We start from the raw sequence: 5,350 nt of genomic DNA, 5'->3' as shown, positions 1-5,350 counted from the left end.
AAATGAAGTTATTTGTAATAATGTGGAATGGCACAGGGACAAAGTATTGAACACGCTTACTGAAATTTATCTAATACTTTGTACGAATGCCTTTGTTGACACCTCCTGTATGGAGAAACTAGTGGCATGCATTGCTCAGGTGTGATTTTGGCCCATTCTTCCACACAAACAGTCTTCAAATCTTGAAGGCTAAGAACTCTGATCTTTAGTTCTTTCCATAGATTTTCTGTTGGATTCAAGGCAGGTGATTGGCTGGACCATACCAGCAGCTTTATTTTCTTTCTCTGAAACCAAATGAGAGTTTCCTTGGCTTTTTGTTTGGGGTCATTGTCTTGCTGAAATGGCTAGCCACGTTTCATCTTCATCATCCTGGTAGATGGAAGCAGATTTTTACCAAGAATGTCTCTGTACATTTTTCCACTCATCCTTCCTTCAATTATTTGAAGTTTGCCAGTACCATATGCTGTAAACAGCCCCACGCCATGATGTTCCCACCTCCAAACTTCACCATTGGTATGGTGTTTTTGGGGTGATGTGCAGTGCCATTTGACCTCCAAACATGATGTGTATTATGACATCAAAACAGTTCAATTTTGGTCTCATCTGACCAGACTATGTTCTCCCAGTATTTCACAGGCTTGTCTAAATTTTGTGCAGCAAAATTTAAACAAGCTTCAACATGCTGTTTCTTCAGTAGTGGAGTCTTGCGTGTTGAGTGTGCATACAGGCCATGGCAGCTGAGTGCATTACTTATTGTTTTTATTTAAACAATCGTATATGCTAATTCCAGGTCTTCTGAAGCTCTCCACAAGTGGTCCTTGGCTCTTGGACAACTCTTCTGATAATCTTTTCACTCCTCTTTCAGAAATCTTACTAGGAGCACCTGGTCATGGTCTGTTTATGGGGTAATGATACTCTTTCCACTTACGAATTATGGCCCCAACAGTGCTCACTGGAAACATTCAGAAGTTTAGAAATTCTTCTATAACTGATGCCATCATTATGCTTTGCAACAATAAGGTTGCAAAGGTCTTGAGAGCTCTTTACTTCTACCCATGTAGAAGACTAGCTTAGGATGAAATAAGCCTTTCCCACATCTCTCATACACAAGGTTACGAGGAAAATTTTTACCAAGGGATTTCTCATTCTTCGTTAATATCTTGACTGTGCGAAATGACAATGACACAATAAGTGTAACACTCAGACAAGTTCAAGTTGATCCATAAACAACTATGCAATCCTTTATTTACACAAATTAAACAAATCATGAGTTACAACTTAATCGTGGGTAGTCAGTTTCCTATACCAAGCTTTCAGAATTAATGAGATAAGAACCCCCGTCCGAATTCAATCCCCATCAACTCAAATTACTTATGATAGAACAGTAAATCGTCAGTTCTGATTTTAAGTAACCAAACAATTTTACTGGCACTTTAGCTTAAGTTTCTGGCAAATAAAAGTACAAGGAAAGGAGGAAAGTAATGTTAGTATTTCTAATACTTTTACTTTAACAAAATGTGAGTCAACYGGAACTGCACGTCTTTTCTAAGCTCGGTTTCCACCGGACACGTCACCATAAACACTTCAGCCTTTTACCTGATGATGACTTCTTAAGACACCTTCTGAGTAGAAAAGCTGGCTCGCCTCTGATCAGTCAGTGAACTGTTGTGGGCTCGCTTACTGGTCATTGGCAAACAGATGTTATTTCTCCGGTAACTTTGCGTCTGCTTCACTCCAAGCCAGAAAAATTCAAGCTGTATCTGGTTTCTCCTTCAAAATAAAATCACCTTTCCCATCGGAAGGTAAAACAAATGCTTGGAGACTTGAAGCCTCGGGTGGGATTCCGACAGGCTTGTCGAATCCCTGGCTGTAGAATCCACCCCTTAGCRTGTTRGGTTTAGATCTACAGCCTGAACTGAGATCCTCCGAGGAGGATCAACAGCCATCTTCCTTGTTTGAATTAGGAAGTCAGAGTGTCCTCAAAGCCGTCCGGGTTAGTAATAAGAATGGACAAAGTTTGGTTCCGCCCTCAGGCTTAGAGATGAGTCAGAGAAAGAAAGATAAAATTTGCCAGGCGCCAATCAAGGTTAAATTCTGTGGTTGTAAAACAAGATTTTCTCAGGAAAAATCCACACTTATATTACTGTGTTCACAGTAAAATAAAAACAGTGATTTGCATGAAAACACAATGAAAACATTGTAATCAGATTCTCTGTGATTTTTTTATACCATTATAAATCTTTAAGGCAYGCTAAGAGAAAAGAAGTTGTTCCACTTTTCCTTTGGCAGTCATTATCATGATTTAACAAATGCATAAACATTCTTAGTTAAATGACAAATGAATCACGAACAGAAGAGATTGTTCTGTCCATTATCTGATTAAGAGAACTGAGTGGTTCTCTTCCATGGTTCGAATGACCTGTCATGGCCTAAATAGAGTTCAGTTTGTAACAGAGTTCCTGTCCTCTTGTCAGGCCTGTCCGATGCCTGCTTAGAGGCAAAAAATCTTTTCTTCACTCGAGGTGACCCCTACACTGGTTACTCCCTTCGTACCACAATTTCTACTAATTTCTGAAAATTAAAGTTAAAATATACATATAAATAATCATTTTATGCTGGCCAACATAAAATTATAGATTATGCTTTTAAATCATTAATGTATTTCACGAAGATCACACAACTGACTAGAATGGATTAAAACATACTGATTTGAATAAACATTTTAGATTTCTTTCATAATTGCCCAGCTGTAAAGGTTTTTATTATTATTCAAGATTTTAATGTACTATTACTTTCAGAAAGTTTCATTAAGATTATCCAATTGGTTAAAAAGTTATACTGTTAAGAAGTAAAGCAAAACTCTTTTGTTTCTCTCTCACTGGCTGGATCTGCAGGCCTGCATTCTATCAAAGAAGCAGCAAGCAGCAGCAGTAGTTTTTTTTTAGTGAAAGAACTTACATATTATTATTAATGATTTTTCTGTGACCCTCTTGGAATAAATCCCACACTGACAAGAGTGGGATTTACAACCCCATTGGATTCGAAATCCAATGAGGTTTCCCCGTACGGACCACCAAGAAATGTTGGATTTTTTCCTCTTTAAATAGTCAAATAAATTTGGTCAAACAACCCAAGTGGACCAACAAAAATCAGACAAATCAGACAAATAGTGAAAATTTAAGATACACTTTGCACAAAGGGGAGAAGTTCAAATGTCCAACTTAACAGCAGTTGGGAACAAAGAAGTTCTGCCCCTTTGAGCTGGAGCGATCATATTTATTAAGTTTCAGGAAAAAAGGAGTGGAAAAAAAATCAGCCCACCATACCAGTTACTTTTACTGTTGCTGGGTGAAACGGGACGGTGGGAAAACAGCTACAGTTATACAAAATACAACTGGTTCTTTCAGACAATACAAAACAGACMGTCTGGGAATATTCTGCAGAAACTTGCACCTGCCAGCAGTATTCTCACGGGTCAGGCTGAGAAAAAGGAAAACATTCCCATCATCGCTCTTGAGCCGGATAACGCACGAACATGTAAAAATAAGAGCAAAGTTGATTAACCCTGTACACAACAAGACTTAAATAAATTGTTCATAAAATGAGAATAAATGAATAAAGAAAAAAATCATTAATAATAATATGTAAATTCTTTCACTAAAAAAAACGTCTGCTGCTGCTTGCTGCTTCTTTGATAGAATGCAAGCCTGCAGGTCCAGCCAGTGAGAGAGAAACAAAAGAGTTTTGCTTTACTTCTTAACAATATAACTTTTTAACCAATTGGATAATCTTAATGAAACTTTCTGAAAGTAATAGTACATTAAAATCTTGAATAATAATAAAAACCTTTACACCAGCAGCACCTTAATCATCATCACTCACATCAGTGTCCCTATAGCTGCTGCTGCTTCTGATTCTGTATCCTATATCAGGAGAGATGGATTCAGCATTGTTATTTTTTTACTGCCACCTGAAGTCAGTCAGCTTTGAAAATTTAATAAAATATCATAAAATAACCAACAAATAACATATGACCATCAGGCCCTGTTTTATTAGTGGTGATATTAGTTGTCTCATCGTCTGATCTAAATTATCAAACATGAAACCAGCTCCGTTTTATACAGAAAATAGTTTTAAAAAATACTAAACCCACAATTATAGATTTTTGGATGCAGTCATTTCACTTTCATAAAAATACCCAACAAAAGTGTCTGATGTTTTATTCTTGATAATAATAATACCAGCTGTTCCCTCTGTGCATTTTAGCAGATGCTTTAAATTATAGAAACAAATGTTCACTTCTTGCATTTTACATAATAGCTAATGCTAAACTAGCTGTAGCCAGCGGCAAACTGCACTAACTTCACACAGGGAAGCAAACTATCCTGTTGTGGAGAGAGTTTGACTCACTTTCTGCTTCTTCATAAAGAATCTCTTGATGGCCATAATCTCTGGAGGGATCAGAAATTGAAAACAACCACAACATCAGCTGATCGATCCTGCCTGCTTCATGTTGTAGGTTACCAGGAAAACCCATAGCGGACTTTAGTGCCTCCAGCAGCATCACTCAACTTACTGGTTGTTTAAAGAAAAGAAAAAGCAAAGTTTTGTGATTTGTTGGCTCTGTCTGGTTTCTGACAACATTGAAGCTCTGTTCAGCAGGACTTCTCCCCTGCGGTGCAGCAGGTACACCAGCGTTTACACGCAAATGCTTATGGTGCGTTTATAGACGGCTCGGAAAAACGTGTGTTAATAAATTAAATGGATATAATCAGTTTAAAAAGTGTAGAGACATAACCACAGACACAAAAAATGCGGGGGACATGTCCCATGTGTATCTTGCATCTGTTATGCGCATGTTATTTTACCAAGTAAAAAGGAAAAAAAATTGTATAGGTCCTCTGGACGGGTTCTTCTTTAATGAAACGTTTCGTCTCTCTTTCAAGAGACTTCTTCAGTCTGAGAGTTTCAGGCAAAATTCAGGCTTTTGAGTCCTGCCTCCAGGTGACTGATACTCACATCACATGGCTATCGTTCACACCTGGCTGATACTCACATCACATGGGTATCGTTCACAGGTGACTGATACTCACATCACATGGCTATCGTTCACACCTGGCTGATACTCACATCACATGGGTATCGTTCACAGGTGACTGATACTCACATCACATGGCTATCGTTCACACCTGGCTGATACTCACATCACATGGGTATCGTTCACAGGTGACTGATACTCACATCACATGGCTATCGTTCACACCTGGCTGATACTCACATCACATGGGTATCGTTCACAGGTGACTGATACTCACATCACATGGCTATCGTTCACACCTGGCTGATACTC

Source organism: Austrofundulus limnaeus, unplaced genomic scaffold (genome assembly GCF_001266775.1).
Source record: "Austrofundulus limnaeus strain Quisiro unplaced genomic scaffold, Austrofundulus_limnaeus-1.0 Scaffold1247, whole genome shotgun sequence".
NCBI lineage: Eukaryota > Metazoa > Chordata > Actinopteri > Cyprinodontiformes > Rivulidae > Austrofundulus > Austrofundulus limnaeus.
The sequence above is the reverse complement of the archived record's forward strand: the minus strand, read 5'-3'. Positions refer to the sequence as shown.